This window comes from Apodemus sylvaticus, chromosome 19 (genome assembly GCF_947179515.1).
Source record: "Apodemus sylvaticus chromosome 19, mApoSyl1.1, whole genome shotgun sequence".
Taxonomy (NCBI): Eukaryota; Metazoa; Chordata; class Mammalia; order Rodentia; family Muridae; genus Apodemus; species Apodemus sylvaticus.
In genome coordinates this window covers 55,655,319-55,682,500 of record NC_067490.1, presented here as the reverse complement: position 1 = coordinate 55,682,500, position 27,182 = coordinate 55,655,319, and the positions used below count along the sequence as shown (strand labels likewise).

Sequence of the window (27,182 nt, the reverse complement as noted above, 5' to 3'; positions counted from 1 at the left end):
TCTATTAGCCCGAATATGAAAGTATTATTTTACTTTTTTTCCTACCCAGGGTTCCTTGTTTGATAATCATTTGGATGAAATTTTCATAATAGCAGGAAGTTTTCAGACTGTATTGCTTTATTAAATGTTTCTATTTTCCTATGCATTCATTATTTTTTAGAATTTTAATTTTGTGTGCTTGTGCAAACACCAGTGCATGTGTTCATGAGTGAGTGTATGTGTGTGCGTGTGTGTGTGAAGTGTGTTGAGTTCACATTCATAGCTATCCCTAAATGCAAGTGGTCTTCAGGCCACAGGCTAGACACACCTCAATGGCCATAGTCACTCCTCATAGAGAATAGAATAAAAAGAGCACTACTGTGCATGTCTGAACTATACTGAGAAACTCAGAAGTCTTGCTTATTGCAGGTTTTCACAACATCTCCTGATTGAAAAATGGTCCACACCAGCTGATAATGTCAGAACTCCTGGGGCATCAGGCAACAACCTCATAGCAAGAGATCTGGAGCGCACAAGGAATGTCCACACACAATCTCAATTTCATATAACTAGAGATGTCATAAACTACATTAGGGAATAAGCTAAGAACTTGAATTTGCAAATTGCTCTAAATCTATGAAGAACTGATTTGGAATTTTGATGGTGATTGATTGCATTGAATCTATAGATTGCTTTTGGCAAGATGGCCAGGTTTGATATATTAATCCTGCCAATCCATGAGCGTGGGAGTTCTTTCCATCTTCTGAGATCTTCTTTGATTTCTTTCTTTAGAGACTTGAAATTCTTGTAATACAGATCTTTCACTTGCTTTGTTAGAGTCACACCAAGGTATTTTAAATTATTTGTGACTATTGTGAAGGGGTTTTTTTCCCTAATTTCTTTCTCTGTCTGTTTATCCTTTGAGGGCAAGAAAGCCACTGATTTGTTTGACTTAATTTTATATCCAGCCACTTTGCTGATGTTGTTTATCAACTTTAGGAGTTCTTTGGTGGAATTTTTAGGGTCACTTAAGTATACTATCATATCATCTGCAAATAGTGATACTTTGACTTATTCCTTTTCAAATTGCATCCTTTTGACCTCCTTTTGTTGTCTAATTTCTCTGGCTAGGAAATCAAGTACTATATTACATAGGTATGGAAAGAGTGTGCCGCCTTGTCTGGTCCCTTATTTTAGTGGGATTGCTTCAAGTTTCTCTCCATTTAGCTTGCTGTTGGCTACTGATTTGCTGTATATTGTTCTACCTATGTTTAGGAATGGGCCTTAAATTCCTGATATTTCTAAGACTTATAATGAAGAGGTATTGGATTTTGCCAAATGCTTTCTCAGCATCTAATGAAATGATCATGTTTGTTTGGTTTTTTTTTTTTTTTGAGTTTGTTTATATAGTGGATTATGTTGATGGATTTCCATATCTTAAACCATCCCTGAATCCCTGGGATGAAGCCTATTTGATCATGATAGATGATTGTTTTGATGAGTTCCTGGTTTCATTTTGCAGGAATTTATTGAGCATTTTTGCATCTATAATCATAAGAAAGTTTGTCTGAAGTTCTCTTTCTTTTTGGGGGTCTTGTGCAGTTTAGGTGTCAGAGTAATTGTGCCTACATAGCCACTACCCATACATTGGGTAGTGTTCCTTCCATTTCTAATTAGTAGAATAATTTACAAAGAATTGTTATGAGTTTTTCTTTGAAGGTCCGATACAATTCTGCATTAAACCCATCTGGTCCTGTGCTTTTTTGTTTGGGAGACAATTAATAACTGCTTCTATTTCTTTAGGGGTTATGAGACTGTTTAGACCATTTATCTGCTCCTGATTTAACTTTGGTATTTGGTATCTGACTAGAAAATTGTCCAGTTCATCCAGATATTCCAGTTTTGTTGAGTATAGGCTTTTTTAGTTGGATAGGATGAGGTTTTAAATTTCCTCAGTTTCTGTTGTTTTGTCTCCCTTTTCATTTCTGATTTTCTTGATTTGGATACTGTCTCAGTTGCCTCTGGTTAGGTTGGCTAAGAGTGTATCTATCTTGTTGATTTTCAGAGGTGCTTAGGCAAGTATACTCAGTATATACCCTGGGGATTGTAGGAGACAAACTGACATCTACCATCTTAGATTCTCTGGTGACTTTATCCTTTAATTTTATTACCATTAAACTCAACAACTCTCTTCACCTAAACAGAAGATATTTAGACTGTCTCCATCACATAATTTTCAAGTCTTACTAATTTATTTATTTTTTTTATTGTGTGTTTAGATGTATGTGCAATGTGTGTGACCTTCCCCTGATCTTGAGAGGGCTAACCAAACCTTATTTGTCTACCACAATCGGTCTTCTGTTGACCTGGGTGGAGTCTTCCAACATAGATGGAAGTCTCAGGCCTTCTCCCCACTTCAGCTTCCTGCAAGAAAACAAACTGTTCATTGAGCTTGCTTTGCAATTCAATCCAGCAAAGAAAGATCTTTGGGTTTTTCCCCTTATATATTGAGAGCTGAACATTAAACTTTGAGACTTGATCAGAATGAATTTTTTCTTGGCTCATTATTTTCTCTTGCCTGTCCCTCTTTCATCCCCAGCTCTCCCTCCTGGTAGACCCAGTTCTCTGTGGCTGCTCAACAGCTACTTATGCATATTAGATACTGGTGTCATTGTGTTATGGATGGGCCTGGTGCTGTTCTTGTGAACCAATCACCTAATGAATGAAGGTGCCCATCACTGGGCGAGTAGGCTGGACTTCTTGGTTGGACAGAGAAAGAGAGGAAACAGGAGAGAGTTACTTCCTCTAGGAACCAGGTCAGTAGAGAGGTCAGATGTAGCTGTTAGAGTTTCTTAGTATCATGGTGGATTTGCAAGGATCTTCCACCGGAGGGATCAGATTTTACTAAGGCTTACAAGATTGCATTTATTTGCTGTACTGTAAGACTGAGTTATCATTGTTTTTCAACTAAGTTTGTGCTACATTTTCCTCCATGTTGCACCTCATCTGGGTTCAAGAGAGAAAGGTATGGTGGCCAAGTGTGTGTTTGCCTGAGGTGCTCCACAAAGGTCGTGAGGGATTTGAAGCACGGGGTTGGAGTGGTAGCAACCCACCAATAGGAACCTAGCGAGCTAGGTGGAGATGTTTCAGGAGCTCCTGGACAGTGACTCTCCATGAATCTCTATTGCATGGTCCCTGGGGCAGAGGGTTTGAGGCACAAGCATGGGAACGTGCCAATCACACTTTTTAAATATTTCACTCAACATCATTGCATCCATGTTGAGATAAGGAGACAAATTGAATAAGTAATTTCCCCTCTGATACCATGTAAATGAAAGAAATAACTCAAGTATGTAGCTTTTAAATAATACTATAATTTTCATTTTTAGTTACTTAAAAAATAGGCTATTCCATTGATTCTAAAGTGTAACTAGGTAATCCCTAGTCTCAAAGAGAGTCTATCCTTTGGCATCACTAACCCAATCCACAGACACTTTGGAGTAGTGAGAAGGCTGTTGAATATCCTCTAACCTGTATAGATAATGTATATATTTGAGAGCTATGGGAATGAACACTACAACAAAAGATCTATAACATCAAAGTGCCTGGCTAGATACCCTACATGTCTCACAGGAAATTGCCCATGTGTTATGATATACAAAAAAAAATGTAATAAGTCTCTCTCTCTCTCTCTCTCTCTCTCTCTCTCTCTCTCTCTCACACACACACACACACACACACACACAGAGAGAGAGAGAGAGAGAGAGAGAGAGAGAGAGAGAGAGAGAGAGAAATATAGATATAAATGATATATAGTTGATATCGATATAAATGACAAATAGAAATAGATCAACTATGTTTTAAAATTGTAAACTAGTAGGTTTTAATGGAGCCTTAATATTATTATTAACTTTTCCTTTTCTCTGATACATGCTATATTTCCAAGATAGATTAATTGTCTACAGTCCATTGTCTACTTACATCCTTTAAACAACTGTGTTCTAACAAAAGTCCCCTAACCATCAGTATTTTACTTCACTCCTGACCTTTATAAAGTATTCCAAGTGAAACACACATAACTCAAGATTCAAAACTAATGTCTAAAAATTGGGGAAAATGCAGAACATTTCTTTTAATTTGTGGAGTATCATATGCATAATCATCAAATTACCTAAAACATTCATAATTACATTTTGCTTAAGAGATGTATAATCCCCATTGTATAGCGATCCATTCATTAACTGATGGACAATTAACCTGGTTCTATTTCATGGCTACTGTGAATACAGTGGGATGAACAGGGATGGTTCTCTCTATTAGTCAATGATTGCTCAGCCCATATCCTTTACTGTATGTACAAAGTTGATTATTTACATTTAGAATTCTATAGAAAATATCACAACCTATTATACTTCTAATAAGCCTTCATGGTATATTAGAAAATGAGTCATGATCTACCTCAAAGCAAATGGACATTGGAATAACCCAAGGACATATGAGTTAACACAGGCTTCTGTTGCTTGATTTGTCAAACTAAAATATCCTTGTCCAAGAATAGGAAAATGCAAGACTCCAGATAACATGCTTATGGGCTTTCTGATGTCAGCACAAGTTTGCAACAGTGAATGTATACAGTGTAATGCAGTCCCTGGAAATACACCTAACAAATCTCTTGATCTCCCTGGTAGTACACTTCTCCACACCTGATGACAGCACCAATTCTGAACTTAGATTTCCCCAAAGAAAGTAAGGAAACTTGTTTTAACCTCTGTTCTACACACTATGACCTAGAAAACTCTTGGGCCTCATCATTGATTACTAGAAGGAAAGCATATTGATTTGTACTGGGGATACATGTGTTTTCCATTTAGAGGTATTCTAGAAGCTGTATAAAGCCATGCCCAGTAACAACACAGATGACAATGTATTGGACTCTCTAAGCGACGTCTGTCCCTTTGTGGGCTCTGATATCTCACCTCATTCAGCCATCTGCACAACACTTCCTGGAAGATATGAGACTTCACCATTCCTTTGGATCTGTCTTAGGGAACAGATACACTGAAAAGATCTTCAACAGGAAATGAAATCAGAGCTTTTTCTCCAGTACCTGATTAGGAGCAGGCCTTCATCCCTGTGAGTAAACCCCATCCTTGTGGTAGGTAAGATTCCTGCAGCTTTATGTTTCTGTTTAAAGTTCTATTCTCCTCCCTACAGTCCAGTGTATTATGAAATCAACATTAATCATTAGAAGGAATTTGTTTTTGTCTCCACAGTTTACATAATTTTGTCAATGATTTCTCTAGGCAAAAGAAATGTCTATGTCATGGTGCAGCACTCATCTGAAAGTGCCTTTTAATGTGACTTTCATATGTGATATGACAGATTTTTAGTTGTTGGATAAAAGCTTATTGTTTTTATAAAAATCAACATAAACCATGTAAGTTGGAGACTAAACAGGAGCATTCAAAATCTGAGTTTTAAAAAAAATCTCTGTATGCAAAGACTTTAACAGAGGTGACAGTAATGTTTTTGGATTGTGATTGATGAAAACTGGTCATTTATCCAATATAATTCCAGCATCAGATTCATTAGAAATACAGTTAAAATGTGGACATTTGTGAATCAATGATATGCCTGGGTCTCTCAGTTTTCTTCACAATAGATATTACAGGTATATATCAATATTGTCCTTTATAAACAGAAAGCTATTGACTTTTTCAGAAATATTTTCTTTCTAAACAATGATTACTATAAAAGTATATCAACACAGATTGGATTATTTTAAGGGAACATTCTTTATAACATTCTATATAAAGATCTTAATTCAAGTTCTTATATAAAGTAAGAATATTAATTTTTCATTATCATTTGTTAAAATTATTTGATATATTTTTAGTTTATATGCACTGGTGTTTTGATGGTATGTATGAATGTGAAGGTGCCAGGTCCCTGGAACTGGAGTTACATACAGTTACAAGGGTCATGTAGATGCTGGCAATGGAGTGTGGGTCCTCTAGAAGAGGAGCCAGTGCTCTTCACCACTGACCCATGCCCCCATCTCTTAATTATATTTTGGAATATTTAATTATCTTATGAATATGATTGTTCTGCCTGCTTGTTCAATCAAAACTGCATAAATACAGGTCCTCAAATATGAGCAGACTAGGACCATCTCTTCAACAACAAATTACTATTTTTAGCACATTGTTTTGAAAGATAATGTTGAATTCCAATGGAGCAAAAATGCACTCATGTCTACAGATATACATGTATACACATGCAGAACCCATAATGTGTAGAAATATGTGTTTATGGTGTTGAACATGAGAGATAGAGTTCCATCACATGCACAATTCCATCATGAGGGAAAGGAAGCAAAATAAGTGTAAATTAAATATTCTTGGTTTTTTTCAGAGAAAACTCTTGTAGTGACAAAGCAGGGCCACATTCTTGAGATAAAAGACTCCAAAAACAATTGAAAATCTCAAATAATTGGGAAGACTCTTGAAGACAACAGTGTCCTACCTGATCCAATGAAGCTATCTCCATGTTACCTCAAAATAAAACCCTGAATACTACAGAAGAAGTGGCTCTTCAGATACTTTTGCTTTGCCAGGCTGAGGTTGGGACTGTGGGCAACATTCTTGTGTTTCTTCATAATTTATCTCCAATTTTGACTGACACTCATCTGAGGCCCATTCAAGTCATTCTATCAAACTTAGCTGTGGGCAATACCTTCAATCTCCTCTTCTTGACATTTCCAAACCATATTACAGTTTTGGCTCCAAGGAAGCCTCCAACTGACCTCACAGGTAAACTTTCATACTTCTTTCACATGGTGTCTCAAAGCACAAACATGTGTTCGACCTGTGCCCTGACCACCTACCAGTTTGTCACTCATGTTCCTGGTAATTGGACAAGGGTCATGCTCAGAGAAATACCCCCAAGTTCATGAGATATTTTTGTTACAGTTGCTGGTTTTTCAGTGTCTTAAATAATGCGTACATTCCAATGAATGCTAGCGGTCCACAGAAAAGACACAATGGCACTGATTCTAAAGGTAAGTGGATCTGATCCCTCTCTGTTGTCAGTGTTGGCATTAGCTTATTGCGGTTTGCCCAGGACATTTTATTTATCAGCATCATGATCTGGACCAGTTTTCTCTATGATGATTCACCTGAAGAGACACCACCAGAGAATGCACTATATACACAACCACAATCAGAAGCTCAGAGTCTATGCTGAGACCAGAGCAGCCCACACTACAGTCATGCTGGTGGTCACATTTGTGACCTTTTATCTTCTAGACTGTATTTGTACTTTCTTTCACATTTCTTTTGTGAACACTCATTTATGGGGGAGGTATGTCAAAGAAGTTCTGACTGTAAGCTTGCCCACCGTTTCTCCCTTGCTGTTGATCTTTAGGGATCCTAAGGGTACTTGTTGAAGACCCTTCATGGTGGGGCTGCAAAGCCATATGACTGGGGTAAGAAGTCTGGAGCAAGAGAGTGAGGTCAAGATGTGTCCAACCCATGAGAACCTAAGCCTGAGACTGGAAGGAGTAGGACTGTTCCCTCCTCTCCTGAGTTGGACCCTTGTATGTAGCCTATACAACTTCCACGTCTGCCACGCAATATAGTCATGGATCCTGGTGGCCAGGTTTTGCCTTAAACTTCCTTTCTCCTTATTAAGACAAGCCCAGCTATCAGTGCGAGTTCTTCTTCATGTGACTGATGAATTTCAAGCACCTCAGCCTCTGGAAATGATGTACACTCAACACAAAACACTCCCCACACACCAGGGTTTAACAGCCATTCTTCACCCCTAATAAAGAGAGCTAATTCAATATAAATTGTCTCCAGAGAAGGTTTTTTATCCTGAAGTCACATTGGCTGAGATCCTGTTAAACCATCTACCAGGCTAAGCTTCGGTGCTTAAGGTAAAGCAGGTGGGCTGTGGTACCATTATATCCCAAGGGCAGAGCAGACTTGGGGCAGAAACTGGCACACTATGAGGATCCAACAGGATCTCTGGTTCAAGCAGGACTGGATGAGTTCATGCCAACCTTTGACATCATCCCAAAGACCCCAAGCCACCATAATCTGAGGTCCCTCAGGCTGATTTTTCTATTTTGTTTTGATTTATGCAATCAAGTCTGGTTCAGAGGCATGGAAAGGACAATGAAATCATCCGGCCATGTTACTCCCCAAACCTCTACCTGAACCCCAACAGTTCATGTGGGCATTGGCAAAAACCTTCTAACTTTTTCTCCACAAAAGGGGGTAAAACAGGTACATGGCAGCCAAAAAATACTGCTAGGGTAGTTACCTGAACCCTTAAACCTGCAGTAAGGTGATATTTTGGGACACTATGGAATCCCCTGATAGCTGCAAAGCCTCTGAAATATTCTTCTCTTGATCAGGTATTTCTTTTCCTTTTCTATCATGGGAAATATCTCATCATAAAAAATCATGCAGATTATGAAATTAAACTCCTGTGTAATAAAACTAACTTCAAATAAAACTCCCCTCTTTGGGGGATGGAATTAATGAAACAGCACCATTTATGGTCATGGGAAATTCTTACAACTGACTCACAGATCCAGGTCTTTTACCTGACTTGGCACAGTGACAGCTAAGAAGGGAAAACTCCATCCTTCCACTTTTTGCTTTTCATAGCTATTAGGGATGTTTTTGTACAATGTGTGATGATGTGTCTCTGTCCTTCTATGCCTGTCTAAGAAAATGTTAATATAAATTTGTTAAAATAAAAAGCCCATGACCTCTATCGAAGTGCAGATTTGTAAGGTGGACTTCTGGACAGAGGGAGGAAGTCTGGTATAGGGAGATTTTCTTCTAAGACACTCAGGAAGTCTTACTGCAAAATAGAGGAGAGGAAACTAGCCGTGTGTCAGATTAGTATAAATGTGATAACTGAATTATGAGCTAGTTGGAACAAGCCTCACTTAAGGAAGGATTCTCTTCCCCTACTTGAATACAGGCTTTCCTGAGGTCATGGACAAAGTGCTAATGCAGAGCAGCCACAAGGGGACAGTACACCATCACTTTCTAACTGGCTGCAAGGCCAGCAGAATTCCTGACTTCCTTATTGGCAAAGTTTGGGGCCCCCATGCCCTCAAAACTTCCTTCTTATTTCCTGCTAAGGGACTATCAGGGAACAGGGACCACTCAACTACACAGTGCCTCCAAAAGGGCCAGCAGGGAGTGCTGGCTGCACAGCTCTTCAGCGCCTCCCACAGGGCAGGCAGGAAGTGCTTACTTCACAGCTCCTCAGTGCTGTGTGCCAGGGACAAATTCAATCCTCAGGCGGACTCCAGATATGAGCCACAGGAAGTAATTACTGCACATATGGATGCCCAGTTTTCTTCTCTGTCACAGAGGGGACTTCTGATTCACGGGAAATGTGTGGTTGTTATGAGCTGCCAAGTCACTTTTCTCAGAGTTGAGTACTAAGATTTGGGGCTGGGTGGGATGGTGTATGTTTTTAAAGAGTGTCAGTCATTCTACACTGTCCTCAAACTCCCTGTGGGGAGGATGATGCTGAGTGTCTGGTCCTCTTGCTTCTACCCTTCAATCCTAGGTTTCTTGCCATAGACACCACATTGATTTGATGTTGGCCTAGAACACAAGGACTCCTGCATGCTACTGATACTAAGCTATATCACTAATCCTGTTGTTGCTGTTGTCGTCGTCATCGTTCTTGTTGTTTTTAGGATTCACACTGCCACCCAAACTAGACTCTTTTTCTCTATATGTACAGGCTGGTCTTGACCATAAGACTAGTCTCTTACACAGGAGACAGGCCTACTGAGCCTTCAGACATGAGATGATATGCATACACCTTCACCATAGCTCTGACATCTAGTCTTAATTAAAATCCGCAAACTTCCTAGAAATGACTAAATGTGAGTCAGGTGAGATTGCCCAAGGAGAGAGGGCACTAAATGTTGAAACAGCAGAATGAAGCCCCATCTTGCCACTTCCCTCTGCTGCATGTTTGGGCTCAGGCTTGTAGTCACTTGTGCCTTCTCTTCTGTCCATCATGAAGCATAGAGAAGTTACATGAGGTTAGCTCCACAGCTGCTAGTCAGAACACACCTGCTTACCTGGGCAAGAACAAGAAATGTGCACACACTCAAAGGAATGGAAGCAATCTTCAGATGTGTCCAGCTGAGTGCAGGCTCCAGGTAGAGACTTGCAGCTGAGATGAGACTGGACTCCAGATGCACAGCAGTTTGCTGCTCATCAGAAGGGTCTCTAGATTCACCCTGGTCACAATAGCCATCATTCTCACACAGTGTGGAACTTGGTGGGGTGTCTGATTTCCCGTTGATAAGGCGAATGGTGGCCTGGAAGGAAGAAGCGTAGCAAGGCAGGAGGTGAGGAACTCCAGGGTAGAAATGGTGGAGAGAGAGGGCACAGCTGCCCCTGGAGTCACCCCACAGCTGTGGTTTTCATAAACTTTGCTCTGAGTTAGGTCTGAGGACTCAAGTCATGTGAACTATCATGGCTTTGGCAGGGGAATAAGTGTGGGTGGGGTTTGTAAAAGGTTGGCAGTAGGCTGTTTTGTAGAGGACACCCACAGAGACACTGCAGGCCTCATTCTCAACTTGGGAACCCATTTTAGGGAAGGTTGGACAGGCTGGCTAGGGAGGCTTCTCTAAGGAAAGATTATAAAGAATACCATGCTCACTGTGAGAAACAGAGCAAAGGACAGACACTTCCCGTCGATCCACTCTGATGTTTACTCAGGCTGGAGGAGAGGACACAGGGCTACTGTTCTGCAGACAACTCTGGGGCACTTTTGCACCTCAGCCCACTCCACTGAGCATGACCCTGTGAAAAGCCAGACCTGCCTGCCTGGGATTTTACCTGGACAGGTCTGGGCTGCTGTGCACATGTCTTCCTGCGCAGAATGGGCCTGTGACCACACTGGCTCCTGGACATCTGGCCTGGCCTCCCTAAGGCGCTATCTGATTCCCAGCCAGACTGACCCCCACCCATGACTCACAAGTCATGGAGCTGGGGCTGGTCCTCTTCCAGACTTAAAAGCAGAATGAAACAGGAGGGAGTGTCTTAATGACTTGAAAACACACAGGTCATACTGGGCTGCTGCCTGGCCACAGCACCCATCTGGCTTGCCAGTGACTCTCTGTTTCCTTTGGCTATGCCCTCACCCTCCCCTCTCCCTGCTCTCAGCATCTCTGCTCTCCACTTCAGGCTCAGAAACCATGAGGTGGTCTTTCAGGGGTTTCTATTGAATTGTTCTGAAGTGACAGAATATTAAGTTCCTAAATGTGCCACGAGGGGGCGCACTCTTCATTTCTCACAAAGGACAAGACAGAGTAAGGAATAAATGAATGAGGACTTGCACCCACCTGATCCTGGGAAGGACTCCAGGATCCAGCTTCTTTCCTTGGAGCAGGGTTCTTGTGGGAGAATGGCAGCAGCAGCAGAGATTTTGGAGGCCGTTCATGATTGTCTTCCTCCTGCCCTTGCAGTGGTATTGCCAGTTTTGAGGGGAAGCTCAGCTTGCACCCTGAGGCTGGCCATCAGAAATGGGCTTTTCCTGAATGACCACAGCTTTCCAATGGACAGCTTCTTCCTGATTGATGGCCACTTCCTGGGTGAGGTTATTTTCCTCCATAAGGGTCTCTTTCTGAAAGGTATCCCCAGAGGAGGAGCCTGTGAGTGTTACATTCTTGGGAGACTGCAGGGATCCAGAGAGCTGCTCTTGGGGATTGCAGGAGGACATATTCCTGTCAGGCTTGTATGTGATGACTCTCATGGTCGTGACAGTTCTGGGGCTTGGGGTACCTGGGAAAATCTGCATGGAAGTGGTAAACATACCACACTCTTCCTGATCATGGGGTGCCTCATGATTTGGTGAATGGTGGGCCTCCTGCTCTCATGGAAAGCCTTGAGTCAGATACTCAGTCCAAACATAAGAAGCCAATTACAATAATAATAATAACAACAATAATAAAATCTGGTTTGGTGGCACACACTTGTGCCAGGGAGACAGAGACTCCATGTCCTCCCTAGCCAGCCATCTGAGCCTACCTATCCAATTCAAAGCCAATCAAAAATCCTGTTTTACAGAAAACAGTGGATGGCACCTGAAGAATGACATCCAAGGTTGTCCTCTGGTCTCCACACGCAAGCTTACATGTGCAGGGCCACAGGACCAAACTATCCTGTAAAAGGATTTTCATCCGCTGCAGTAAGAGAGCTCAATGGGTAAAGGTTCTTGCAGCCAAGTCTGATATAACCTGTCCAATACCTGGGACCTCTATTGATGAGGTTTGGTCTGTTGTATGTATTGTCCCAGACACAAGAAAGTGCACAGGTAGATCCAAGTGAGGCTATGTGACCTTGCCTCCAAATTATTTCTGATTGGTGAATAGAGATGACAACAGTCAATAGCTGGGCAGAAGAAACCCATGCAGGCAGGGTTTAGCATTCCAGGACTTCCAGCATCAGAGAAGAACCACAAGGGGGAAGACACCATGGGTTAGGCGAGTCGTAAAATAAAGACCATGTGGGTTGGCTACCTGTAAATAAGAGCCGTCCAAATGAAACATGGCACATTCTATCGTGGGATTAGTAGTGGGAAATAGACAACAGCGAGAGGTGCACAATCTGCCCAGCTCTTGTGCTGATTAAGGCCAATTGTACATAGAAAGGTTGTGTGCAATGTTTGTCTGAGAACTAAGTGGTCAAAGGCAGGGTAAAAACCGGAGTTGGGATTAAATAATTTCTACACCATCCACATATACAACTCCTGCCCACCCCCACATACACAAATAATAAATGTAATTTTAAAGGGGGTTAAAGCACTTGTTAGTAAACATGAGGATCCACGTTCGATCACCAGAACCCATGTGGTAGGACAATAAACTGCCCAGTCACTATCCTCTGGCCTCTATAAATGCACACTAACACACACATATGAACACAGAATAAATTAATGTAATTATTAATTAATTAACTAATTAAAGGTTTTTCACATCATCTCTTGTTGGCCCAGACTCACTTCTGTCTTTGGTTTACATAGCTCGCTTCCCCACATCTACCTCTCCTTATCTCATGCCTATCATGCTTACATGTGTTTCTCCTCCCTAATCTCCACGTTTAAATCTATATTAAACTCTTTATAAACTACTGTTCTGGGGACTAGACAGATGGTCCCCAGGTTAAAAGAACTTATTGTGCAATCATGAGGCCTGGAGTCCAAATTCCAGCATCCTCTAAACACCCATGAGTATAGCTTCCAGGAAACAGATATTGTCTTAGGCAGAAATAATGAAAAACTGCCAGTGATTTGGAGGAAAAAACACCTACAAATGTATGGCAAAAATGCAAAAACTCTGTTCTTTTAAAATATAGCCCACAAAAGAGTTAGGACCTGGGTTATGAATGAAAAGGAAGTAAGTGAAAATCCCGGTTCCTTTCCTACCATGTAACCCAACCAAGTACCATTATTATCTCTACAAATCTGTTTCTTGCTGAGTGTGCCAATTTATAGGCTGCTTCTCAATATCAAAAGGGAAACCACTTAGCAAAGACTCCTGGAACATAGTCCATACAGAGTAATTTATTAATCATTAAATTTTGGGACAAATGTTAAAAAGACAAGCAGTGTTTCATGTTTATTTTTAACTGTCAGACACAAGGATTAATATCCTGACTTAAAGTTGAGACCGAGATATAAAAGGAATTACAAAAAGCCATTTTGCCAAGGACAAATGCTAAGTAAAAATAACTAGTACTATGGAAATATAATTTACATAGGCACAATCATAAGTTTATTAGAATAATTTGATGCATCACCTCAAAGTTTTTATTATTACAAAGATATGGTTTCATTTTCATAAACAATAAAGGGAAAACAACACATTAAAAAAAGAGAGCAAAGGTAGGAATGAAGAATATTACTAGGTTGCTTTACTTTCCAACTTAAGAACCAAAATTCAACACAGGAAAAACTCCTCGTACAAAAATGGTAGAAAACATCACACTAAAGATAATAAAACACCTCTCGTTCCTGAACACTTCAAAAAACAGACTTCCCTGAGATCTTCGAGTTTTCCTGTCTGGAAACAAGAAGCGCCAGTAAGTTATTTCATCACCACAATCCTATTTCCAACATCAAAGCAAAACCTAGGAAAGCCACTCTGGTGGCTTTCTCATTCTCAGAAATTTATTTTTATTTTATTCTAGACATATAGAGAAACTACTTTAAAAGTTAAATAAATTCTGATTAGGTACACAGAAGGCTGTAGCAGCATAGCACAGCTCCTAGGTGCAGGTGGGGCCCTGGGGGGCTGTGTCCCAAACAATCTTATACTCAGGTGGTCTCTGCGTACATGTCTATACATGTCTGCTCAGTCCAGAGCTTAACTTCTAAACTGACTCTTAGTACATTTAATTTTGATGCTATGTCTAATATTGACCCATAGAATGAAGTACCATGAAAAGTAAAAGGCATTGGAAGACAATTTCTAGACAGGGTTGGCTGCAAACTTAATAAAAGAGTATCTAGTTGTTTTATGAATAGCAAATATTTTCACAAGTGCCAAAGGGGTTAAAGTGCTTAAGATACAAAAACATACATCATAATGTTAAAACAAGAATATATTATCAAGTTATTATAGCCACTTTTTTTAAGGAGAGGAAAATCTCCTTTCATCAATTTTCAATAGCAAGTGGAACTCAAACATTTCCTCTAATATTTGGCTTCTGATCATCTGCTCAGATTTAGAAATGAAGGAGATTTAAGTATAAAAGGTTGTTAAATATTATAAAACCCAGTGGCTGAAAAGAGGCAAAGAACAGACAGTGATGGAAAGCAAGACAAAAGAAGATCGCCGGCTCCTTGCTACTTTCAAAGAACAAGTGCCTACCAAGGCCAAAATCTCGATGCAGACTTTGTAAACAATCAGCCAACTTAGACTCACCCACCAGACTGTGCAACAAAGGAACTTAGAAACTATTAAATATATACATCTGAGGGTTTTTCTCATTTTGACAGATGTTCAGGAAGTATTTACTTAGTGTTCAACATGCCACTAGTACTGTGTACTTCCTTCAGCTACACATTTCTTGCTTTCTAGAACTCAAGTTTTTATCTTTTTATAATACCATGTAGAGGGGCTAGAGAGATGGCTCAGTGGTTAAGAGCACCAACTGCTCTTTCAGAGGTCCTGAGTTCAAATCCCAGCAACCACGCGGTGGCTCACTACCATCTGCAATGTTATCAAATGTCCCTTTTTGGTGTGTCTGAAGACAGCTACAGTGTACTCGTATACATAAAATAAATAAATCTTTTTTAAAAAATAATACCATATAAAAAATCCAGAAAGATAAAGCAACGTTGTACAAAGGTGTGCTTAAGAAACTAACTACAAACAATGAAGCAAGGCTTAAACAAGTTCAGGAAGTTACCCCATGATATACTGACAAAAATCACTAACTCTCAAAATTTTCTGAAAACAGATAACAGCTAATAAAAGCCTTAGAAAACTTGAAAAACTGATTGATAGATAGATAGATAGATAGATAGATAGATAGATAGATAGATAGATAGATAAAGTATAAATGTGTGCCTACAATTATGTTTCCCAATACAATGTGTAAGCAGATGATTACAATCAAGAAAGACTAATTCCAGAAAAGAAATCCAGATGCCCAGACTCTGTTTTGCCTCATCTGGGTCTTTTATAAAATAATCCCAGTGTTTTATATCTGACAAAACAGGAAACCAAAGTAACTTGGATAAAACCAAACTCTAGATCCTTTCTACTGTGCTATAGATCAGTCTTCTGGTAAATGCTTCTCTAAAAGAATGATTTTTTTTTAAAGATTTGTGGTTTTAACAATTTATTCCACAAGGAAACCAATGAGAAAGAATTTCCAATTTCTTTCAAATTGTAATGCAAGGAATAAAAACTACATAAAGGTCTTATGAATGTAAAGAGACTAGTTTTCTAAGACAGCTATGAAAATATTTCTTCTAAAAAACAAGTTCACTCAAATGAGGCATTTAGATTCTGGTTCCAAAAGAGGTTGTGTACTTTCTTAAACCAGGGTTTCCCTACTATGTAGCCTTCCCTTGAAAATACTGTTCTCCTGGTGCTATCTCCCAAAGACTGGGATTAGGTACCACCGTGTCTACCTTTAAATTCTTAAAAATACTGAAGAACACAAACTTCAGTGTCTTCACTGTGACATAAGCCAAATGGCTAATAACTTCTCTAGTTAATATGAAAACAATTCACACCATGCTTTTCAATCCCAATCTAAATTTATACACAGTAGATTGGGTTTCAGGAAAACACCATCATCCAATTCCAGAAAACATAACTATGCACTGGTCATCTGCTCAGATTTAGATTTTGTTGTGATTCAAGTTGTCACTTGTAGAAGTTTGGACCTAGGTCTTCTTCCCAGCCCCATGCTCCCAGAAATAAAACTCAGACTCAAAATATGTATACTTACAAATATCTTGGCCTTATAGCTAGTCTTCTCTGACTAGGCCACAGTGCATTATAACCCACTTACTCAAATCTACTTTCTGACATATGACTACTTACCTGGGCTCAGGTACCATGTGTCAGTCTCATCACATTTTCCCAGGCAAATATCTCATCCCTGGCTCTATCCCAGAATTCTTTCTGCCTTCTGAATGTCTCATCTTGTATTCTACACTTTCCTATAGGCCATAGTTTTCTTTTAGTACAATACACAAGATATTCTCTCTACAGTCACTAGCATCCTTAAAACCTTCAACTTCAAACTGTTAATTATTCTCATTCTACTTGTACTTCTAAGGTACCAACACCACCAGCAACATCCTGAGCTTACCATGGCTTTTAAACACTCATGTGTACCTGCTTCTCCTTTCAGGATTTTATTTTGGTAATACTGCCACTCCAGCTGGATGTTAGCACCAGGATGAAAAGGTGACCTTCCTGTGCCATGGTTGCTGACAGAGCCACTGTTTTTCCTGTGAGAAAAAGAAATTGAATTGTTTCTCTAAGTACAAAAGGATGTTAAGGTCATGTAATGGATTTTTTTCATGGAATTTTAATTATATAACATTTGTTCTTTAATCACTTATGCATTAAATCTTAAAAAGCATCACCATATAACATCACCTAATTTTTTTTAAGACAGGGTCTTCTGAAATTCTCTATGTAGACCACGCTGGCCAGGAATTCACTGATGTTCACCTGATAGGATTAAAAGCATACACCAAGAGTGGCTCCAGCAATGTTTCTGATAAACCGACTCAATCTAAAACAGCACACCCCTTTGGAGCAGATCTCTGTAGATCCACAAAAATGTACTGTCTTATAGTGTTGCTATGCAGACAAATAGATGACAAGTTTTATTGATGATGCTATAACAATTCCTAAAATTTTATCTGTGATTATTAAGTTCTTTAATAGTGGAACTTCTATTAGGTCCTTTTCTGATAGTCAAAACTGCAATGAAAAGTCTGCCAGTCTCCCAAGTGTCACAGTTAAGTGTTGGGGTTCTGTCTAAGCTTCACCCCACACCTACCTGGAAATAGCCAGGTATGCCCTGCCCCAGAGATCTGGCCCAGTATAAGAGGGGCTACTTGCTCCTCCTCTTTCTCTTTTTGCTCTCAGCTCTTCCACATTCTCACCTCTCTGCCCCTGGGGCTCTTCCTTCCTCCCTCCACGTGGTCATGGCCGGCCTCCACTAAACTCTCTCTATTCTCTCTCTCTCTGTTCTCTCTCCCTCTCCCTCTCCCTCTCCCTCTCCCTCTCTCTCTCTCTCTCTCTCTCTCTCTCTCTCTCTCTCTCTCTCTCTGCCTCTCTCTCTACCACTAACTTCCATCCCCTACTCTGAATAAACTCTATTCTATACCATGCCTGTGTGTGTGTGTGTGTGGGGGGGGTGGTCCCTCAGGCGCAGAGGTGCCCAGGCAAGGGCCCGCCTGGACACCTTCCTCCACGCCGCCTACCCACACTCACCTCACCCCCTATACTCTCCCCTTTTAAGCCCTTTTATTAAGTGCTCTTAGATGGCAGCCAGACATTCTCCTACACAGAGCCAAGAGGTTGTAATACAACCAAAGGTCATAAAAAGGGAACTAGGATTTATTATAGGTGTTAGGACAGAAGATAAAATATTGACTGGGTTTATCTATACGAAATTTCACTTATAACTTAGTCATGGTTTTAAACTTCCTATTAACCTGTAGTGAAGACAAATGATAGATGTCTAGCTAGATGATTACTTCTAATGGATATGCATGTAAACATTCTCTTTTGTAAACTCCTTATTTCAATCGGTGATTTGATATTTTGTGTGAACTTATGTTGAACTTTGTAACGTGTGATTATGTATTCTGAAAGATGTTTTAAGGGCTGAAGACAAAGAGAAGAGAGAAAAGAAGAATTTAGGTTTGAGGAACAGAACTGAGAGAAGAACTGAACTGAGGAGAAGTTTTTAGTCATAAGAGAACAAGATTAGAAGGAGAATAGGAGAATGGAGAGTAGAATAACTTAGAAACTATAGGTAACATAAAATAACTAAGAGAACAATGTGCAGGATGCAGAGGGAAAAAAGAAAAAAAAGATGTTGCAGAGAACAGAAGGAGCAGGCAGGCTTCGCCTTGCCATAGGAGAAGACAGGTCCCATGGTAAGGACAAAACAGGCTTAGACTTATTTTTTTTTTTTATACAAACATGGATTTAATTCATAGCATTAAAAGGGTGAAACTTTTTCCTTCTCAATGCAATAAATATTTTTCATCCAGAATGAGTGAGTTCTTTCTGCACCAGTGCTGGTCTTTTGCTCCATATGCATATGTAAGTATGGATGTGTGTGTAAGTATGTGATTGTGAGAATGTATGCATGTGTGTGTGTGTTATGGTTTTAAACTTTCTATGAACCTGTAGAGAAGACAAATGATAGATGTCTAGCTAGATAATTACTTCTAATGGATATGCATGTAAACATTCTCTGTTGTAAACTTGTGTTAGTGTGAAATTGTGAGAATGCATGCAAGCTGGGATCAGATGTGCATGTAGGTATGAATTTGTGTGAAAATGTGGAAATGAAATCTCTGTTATGTTTGAAGCTGTGTATAAATTTCTGTGAGATTATGCATATTCACTTATGTAAAAGTTTTTCTTTCTGCAAGTGTTATTCTCTTCTCCTGGTTCAATAGAAGTTTATTGCTTCTAACTTCCTCCTTAGACTGACAAGCAAGAGGCATCTGAACAATGGGGAAAAGACTCTAGCAACTAATTCTGTCCTTAATCTCCTGCTGTTTTAGGGTGAAGTGCTAAGTGCCTGAGACTCTCTAGCTTCAGAGGAAAGCAGAAGGCAGGTCAGCTACATTAGCATAGTAACTTAGACTTAGATAAGTAACCCTTTTATTATGCAGCAACTCTAAATTTTCCATAAGACAAAGTCTTACCCCCTCTGATGCACTTCCACCTTCTGCTGCCTCAAGAAGAACCAAGAAGAAAGAAACACCTCTGCTGGGGCTGGCTCCTGACAGAAGACTTATCCACTGTGATGCTTTGAATAAGAATGGCCCTCATAGGCTCATGGGTTTAAATGCTTGTCCCATAGGGAGTGGCACTATTAGGAGGTGTGGTGTTATTATGGCTTCTCCTTTATATAATAGGCTAAACTTATCTTTCTTTCCCTCTCCAATTATTTTTAAATTTTTAGTTTAATTATTTTTATGATTTCCTTCTATTCCCAGGACCCCGGGAAAGACAGAACAAATCATGGTACTCCAAGGCTCAGAATGACTTACAGATAGAAATCCCAAGGGTTTGCTGTTGCGTTCAAAGCCCTTCAAGTCCTCTGGAAGGGGTTGTTCTGCTTTCTGTCCATGTTTTCCACCCACATGGGGCTGCCTCCTCTGTCTGCCCACAAGGAGCCTACAGGCACTGACATTCTTCACTTGCTCATTCCTTTTTTCTTCTCCAGCAGGACTCTGTTTCTCCTCTAGGCCCCAAGATGTCCTGTGAAGTCCCCCATCCTCTCCTGCATTCAGTAATTGCCCATCCACTGCACTCTCCTTTCTAACTCCCCCATACAACACTCCATTTTTGTTCAGTCCTGCTGTGGGTTGGTTAACAGTCTGATGTTAATTTTGCTTCCTCAGGAGGGATTGCTGCCCCAGGCTGGCAGTCCAACAAGTGCTGAGGTATGAATCTTATCCCCATTTTAACTGGTCAATAAAGGATAGAGTCTGGGACTGAGCAGTGGAGGGGAAGGTAGAACTGGAGGTTCAATACTGGGGGCAGGTAGAGAAGGAAAAGAGGACTAGAGGGGAAGGAGAGAGGACACAGGAGGAGAATGCACAATGAGAGAACCATGTAGCCAGGAGATACCACAAGTAGGAAGGGGTCCTTATAGCTGGGGAATAAGTTAGTATCGTCTTGTTCCAGGCCAGTCTAGCCATACAGCTTATAATTATAATAGCTAGATTGTGTGTTCTTTTTATAAGGGATTATTGGGCTTGGAAATTCCAGCCACACTTTCCTTTTCAAATTCCAGATGTTCTTTCTTCTACTTTCCTCAAAAGAATTGTTATTTCTTCCTAATTCCACATTGTTTCTCTGTAATTTATAGATGTTTAAAATATTTTTACTAGATCTGGAAAGTCACCAAGTGTTCTGGTTGAAAGAAATAGGCCCCTGTTCAGGTCACAGAGCTTCATAGGAATGAGAAGCTGAACTTACCAAAATAGGCTGCCTTAATAAATCAGCCTGCTCTTATTTTTTTCCTAAACAGAAAGATTTACATATGTACTATTGAACTAGCCTATTAGTGTAGAATTTTATAAATATAAGAAAATCCAGTGTTTTCCAATTAAAACATATCCATCTATTCAAATAGAAATCATTTTATCAGTTTAACATAAGCACTTAATACCATAAATAGATCATATATATCCATTTATAGAAAAAAACACATATATTATAATATGGTATATTTTATACACACACACACACACACACACACACACACACACATATATATTTCATTTAAATCCATTGAGAATGGACTTAAGCTAGTAATGGATCATAGCAGTAGAAATTTTGTCTATACCCATTACTTGACATGCAGTACCTCATTTATAATATATGAATAACATCACATTACTTAGTAGAGGAACAATGGATAGTGGTGAAGAGATTATGATGACAACAAATCCAGGTTGTGTAATGCAGAAAATTAACCTGTATGCCACACCTGCCCAGGGACCAGGTAACTTCCTGGAATGCTGGAAGTTATAATTCTTAGAAAATCACTAAATCAATTGGGAAAATAATGTCTTATATGTTTGTCCTTATAACCCCCTACAACACATGGTTTTGAGGCTGTTCTCAGCTGGAAAATTCCAGGAAATGGTCCTGAACAAAGTCTTTTCCTTGGTCAATATTTAATATTTAAAGCTAACTTATATTTGGTCCAAAATGCTGGAGCTGGTTTTTCTGGCCAATCTCAAGGTTACCGTTGATGTAGAATAGTTTTCATACCATCATCACAATTGTTCACTTGATTACCAAAGGACACCTAAGGTCATAGGTAAGGAGTTCTGTTGTCAGGTGAAGTGGTACTATAGGAGAATAGCCCCAGTTAAATGACTGTAAAGGATAATGCATGTCAAAATCACTAGAAGTCCAGAGAAAGGGCCAGGCATTGCAGCAGCTCCCTGATCTCTGATCTTGTTAGAAGCCAGAAGTCTGTCTTCTCACTGTGCTTGGCTCTGGATGGCTTTTGTCCAGGGCCAAGAGAACAGCGTCCAAGCTTGATAAGGATGGCTTTAGATAAGCTGCTTTCTGTCATGAACTTTTAAATGCACCTAAGTGAAGAAAACCGCTGCTAAGGGCTCTACTGCAGATATCCACCCATTCCAGGCTCAATCGGCCAAGCTTAATCCAGCTTTTGATAAGGGATTGTCAAATTTAGTCTCAGAGTCTCAGAGCACACCTGGGGTTTGACAACAGGAGAATGGTCATATAGACAATAAATGTAGCTATATCAGGGTCATGACTTTTAGGCTACCCCAAGAGGTGTGTTACAAAATAACACATAAGGCAAATGGCCCTGAAGGCAACCCCCTGGTGCATTGTTTATTTTGAATAAAAATAACAATGCCTCTTCTTGCTTGTGAATTACTGTGTCAGGCTCTTAGCCATCCTCTCTCTGCATATAGTAGACTGCAGATTTAGTAGTTCATTTTAATAGATTCCCACTACCTTTGAATCCATTTCTGTTACAAAAAATAAAAGACATTTGTAGAAGCCTTCCCATCCTAGAGCTGAGCATGGGCTTCTCTCCCTTATTCCCAGAAATGAGCCTGTCTTACACCCTGTTGCTCAGCACAATGCAGAGCAACTGTGAAGGATCTTATCGATATCTGATAAATAAATGAATGGCTGAGATTTCACATAAAACAAAAGCCAGCCCTTCTGAATTCTATGGACTGACTCCAGGGAATGAGGAGCTTATTTCCTCTTCTTATGAGCAGTAATTTTTTTAAAAAAAAGTTTTTCAATTCTCAAATTACAAGCTTCATACATTGTAAATTTCAAAATACTCCATATGGTATAAAGCTCTTTTCAAAAGATACAGCATACATTTTAGAGTAAAATTAACCAATGTGAGGCTTGAAATGAGCATAGCTGTGCAGAGAGCTGGTAAGAGTGTCACCAGAGCAGGAAGGGCATGCAGATTGTCATCTGAGGGAGATCACAGGGAAACTTGCCGCCCCTTAGCAACATCTGCAAAGGAAGGGAAGAAAATACCCGGTGACATCACAGGCTCCTAGCACAGCTAGGGTGTTCTAGAGGTGTGTGGTGTCATGACGGCCTGTGCTGGCCTCGTTTATCTACCTGGGTCATTTGAACAAAACACTCCCTGGCTTGGCTTTGTTGTGCCTAGAATATGGAACCAACCCCCTGGCTCTGCCCCCACGGTTTTTGCTTCTGCGGCATAGTGTGGGTATGTAGGGACACAGACAGAATCCTGTGGCAATCAAGGATAGACTGTTTCTTCTCTGAGCCATAGGCTTCCCTAGGAAGGAGCCTTGGCCAAGTGTTTGTGTGTCTCTAGAACCAAGTATAGCGTCTGGCAACCAGCAGGCTTTTGTGAATAAATGACAAATCACAGAGACACATTATGGGAAACACAGGTCTTTTGTGTAACCCGTCCGGCAGGTCAGTTATTCCAGGGTTCCGAAGGGGTGCTACCTGCGGGTCAAAAGGGGGGAGAGAAGGAGGGAGGCCAAGCACCAAGAACGGCAAATCACTCTGGGTTGTGTCAAAGCCTCGTTTAATGTTCTGGGGTACGCATGTTTTAAGGCTTTCAGGAGGGGCGTACCCCAAGGCAAGGACAAAGAAAGGAAGGGCAATCTAGCAGTTTAGCAGGAATAGATAAGGGTCCTCCGGTGGAGACAACAGGTGTTTGCACAGGCTGGAGCCTGCCGCAGTTATCTCAGGACTTCCTTCCACCGCAATTACCAGAGTCGGTGGGTGATGATGCAGGCAGGACCATTCTGCAGTTATCTCGAGGCAATGGCTAAACCAATGCCCAAGGGAGAGGCTCCAGTTAATTGTTCTTGTATTTTAGCAGCCACCACCTTAGGGCCATGAGTAAGCAATAGTCCGAATAGCTCAGGGTGACTTCCCACATCTCCTCCTTTTTTCTTTCTTAAGTTGGGGGGTGGCTATGGAAAGAGGGTCGGTGGAGAGCCTGTTTTAGGCTATGTGGTTTTGCCCCCACATCCAGCACCGCAGTAACTAGGCCCTTTTAGATCCTAGTAGGGCAGGGCCTCTGCCTTAGGCTATGTAAGTTGCATCCACTCCTGGCATCACATCCCACTCCAATGGCTTAATCAGGCCCTTGGTGGGTGTGACGGGCATCCAGGTAGCGGACTCACAATAATCCCGTCATGGAGTCACCCTGCAGCCAAGAGGCGGTGTGCATCTGGCTCGTGGCACCACAATATTTCCCGTCATTGGCTACTCCACAGCTTATGGCCCTCAGCCACTATTAGGAGCCGGAGGTCACCCTCTCTGGCATTGATGTTTCTACTGCTTAGGAACCAAGAAAGCTCTTTGCCTGCAGCAAGGGTAGAGAACTGAAGGCCGATGGTTGCTACCTCCACGTCTGTCAAGGCAGAATCAATCTGTGATTTAACAAAACTGGTTAATCTGTTAAAGGCCCAGGGGCCAAATGACAAAAGAAACAAAAGACCCAGGAGGGTCCCCAAAAGGCTGGAGAGCAAGGTGGAAAGCCAGGGTGAAATCTCAGCATCAGCATACTCTGGCAGCTAGCATGTTCCTTCAGCATCCTGTAGAAAGAACACAAACATACCTCTTCTCTACACTTAAGAGTTCCCTGGCATTAAAAATTTTTAAATTTTATGGTATATAGAGATGTTATTCTCCCCTCTTTTATTATAAAAATATTGCAAAGTTCTATGGGCTTGTTCTATAATATCTTGTCTATGCGAATTATGAGGAATCTCAGTAATATGACCAATATCAAATTGTTAATAAGACATCTCAAATGACTGATTATAATAATCAGTTATATTTGTCTTAATCTGATTTGGAACATATAATATTAAAAATAACATATGTAATGACTAATTTTATTTTTTATTTTGTTTCTTATGTTAAAACAGTTATAACTAGAAAGCTTGAAAAGCTGTCAAGTCGTATGTCTATTTCTGATTAATTTTTTGAATTGTATTTGTATAAATAATTGTAAAAGTTAAGAATTAGTATCATTAAAAAGAAACAACTTTAAGCAGTTGCAAGCCATGAGCTATATATGTATATTATACATATATAGCTACATATAGTAATATAGTAATATTACTATATGTAGCTATATATGTAGCTATATAGTAATATAGTAATATATATATAGTATATGTATATTATTACCCCACTGCTGGTGGGGTTGCAAATTGGTACAACCACTCTGGAAATCAGTCTGGCGGTTCCTCCGAAAACTGGGCACCTCACTTCCAGAAGATCCTGCTATACCACTCCTGGGCATATACCCAGAGGATTCCCCACCATGTAATAAGGATACATGCTCTACTATGTTCATAGCAGCCCTATTTATAATTGCCAGATGCTGGAAAGAACCCAGGTATCCCTCAACAGAAGAGTGGATGCAAAAAATGTGGTATATCTACACAATGGAGTACTATTCAGCCATTAGAAACAATGAATTCATGAAATTCTTAGGCAAATGGATGGAGCTAGAGAACATCATACTAAGTGAGGTAACCCAGACTCAAAAGGTGAATCATGGTATGCACTCACTAATAAGTGGTTATTAACCTAGAAAACTGGAATACCCAAAACATAATCCACACATCAAATGAGATACAAGAAGAAAGCAGGAGTGGTCCCTGGTTCTGGAAAGACTCAGTGAAACAGTATTTGGCAAAACCAGAACGGGGAACTGGGAAGGGGTGGGAGGGAGGACAGGGGAAGAGAAGGGGGCTTACGGGACTTTCGGGGAGTGGGGGGGGGCTGGAAAAGGGGAAATCATTTGAAATGTAAATAAATTATATCGAATAAAAAAAAAAAAAAGAAAGCAGGCTGAGAAAGCCTGGTAGGTAGGCTTGTAAACAGCACCCCTCCATGGCCTCTACATCAGCTCCTACCTCCCAGATCCTGTCCTGCCTCAAGCAATGTTATACTTGGGTTGTCAAGGTGAACCAGGTGTTCCTGGACTGCTCTGGTGGCGGGGGCTGGGGGGCGTCACTCCCTCTGTTGATTCTCACATAGGACACAGGCCCCACGACCGGCTGGCAGATAAACCACCAATGTTCTTAGGTCCTGGGCGCAGGCACACCCCTGGAGGTTTGTACCCCCAGAGGTCTTAAGCTCAGGATAATACAGTACCTAGTGATGCTTTTCTGCCCAGGCAGGCCTTGAAGGTGGCTGTGGGAAGTCTCTCCCTCTGCTGTTCTCCAAGCAGGACACAGGCCCATGACCGGCGGGCTGGCAGGTGAACCGCCTATGTGCTCAGGTCATGGGTGCAGGCAGATCCCTGGTGGTTTGCACCCCCAGAGATCTTTTTTCTTTTACTTTAAATTGTTCATTTAATTGGCATATACATAGACAATGACAGTAATCTTTATAATTTTATGTATATACAGTTTTAAGCTAGTTAAACTTTTCTGCCCCAGGCACGCAGTGAATATGGCCACGGGGAGTCTCTCCCTCAGCTGCTCTCCAAGCAGGACACAGGCCCCAAGACCAGCAGGCTGGCAGATCCAGAGGACCCTGCTATACCACTCATGGGTATATACCCAGAGGATTCCCTGGCATGCAATAAGAACACATGCTCCACTATGTTCATACAGCCCTATTTGTAGTAGCCAGAAGCTGGAAAGAACCCAGGTGTCCCTCAACAGAGGAATGGATACAAAAAATGTGGTATATTTACACAATGGAGTACTATTCAGCCATTAGAAACAATGAATTCATGAAATTCTTTTTTTTTTTTTAATTTTTTTATTCGATATAGTTTCTTTACATTTCAAATGATTTCCCCTTTTCTAGCCCCCCACTCCCAGTTGGAGAGGGTGTGGAGAAAGAGGAACACTCCTCCACTGTTGGTGGGGTTGCAAATTGGTACAGCCACTCTGGAAATCTGTCTGGCGGTTCCTCTGAAAACTGGGCATCTCACTTCCAGAAGATCCTGCTACACCACTCCTGAGCATATACCCAGAGGATTCCCCACCATGTAATAAGGATACATGCTCTACTATGTTCATAGCAGCCCTATTTATAATTGCCAGATGCTGGAAAGAACCCAGGTATCCCTCAACAGAAGAGTGGATGCAAAAAATGTGGTATATCTACACAATGGAGTACTATTCAGCCATTAGAAACAATGAATTCATGAAATTCTTAGGCAAATGGATGGAGCTAGAGAACATCATACTAAGTGAGGTAACCCAGACTCAAAAGGTGAATCATGGTACGCACTCACTAATAAGTGGATATTAACCTAGAAAACTGGAATACCCAAAACATAATCCACACATCAAATGAGGTACAAGAAGAAAGGAGGAGTGGCCCCTTCTTCTGGAAAGACTCAGTGAAGCAGTATTCGGCAAAACCAGAACGGGGAAGTGGGAAG

The 27,182-nt window shown here is 40.7% G+C and overlaps 1 protein-coding gene and 1 pseudogene across 3 annotated transcripts in view; one reads left to right on the top strand and one right to left on the bottom strand.

The window, feature by feature from the left end:
* The first annotated feature begins 6,526 nt into the window (after positions 1–6,526).
* On the top strand, positions 6,527–7,426 carry LOC127669232 (vomeronasal type-1 receptor 1-like; annotated as a pseudogene).
* A 6,500-nt stretch (positions 7,427–13,926) lies between these two features.
* LOC127669152 (ubiquitin-conjugating enzyme E2 G1-like) overlaps positions 13,927–27,182 on the bottom strand; it is a 97,597-nt gene continuing 84,341 nt past the window's right edge. The window contains exons 8-9 of one of the 3 annotated variants that reach the window (XR_007974322.1): positions 16,866–17,007; positions 13,927–14,095 (exon numbers count right to left, since the gene is read on the bottom strand). The gene's annotated coding sequence lies outside the window, so the exon portion shown is untranslated. The remainder of the gene's footprint in view (positions 14,096–16,865; positions 17,008–27,182) is intronic. The other 2 variants (XR_007974323.1, XR_007974324.1) reach the window with 2 other exon arrangements.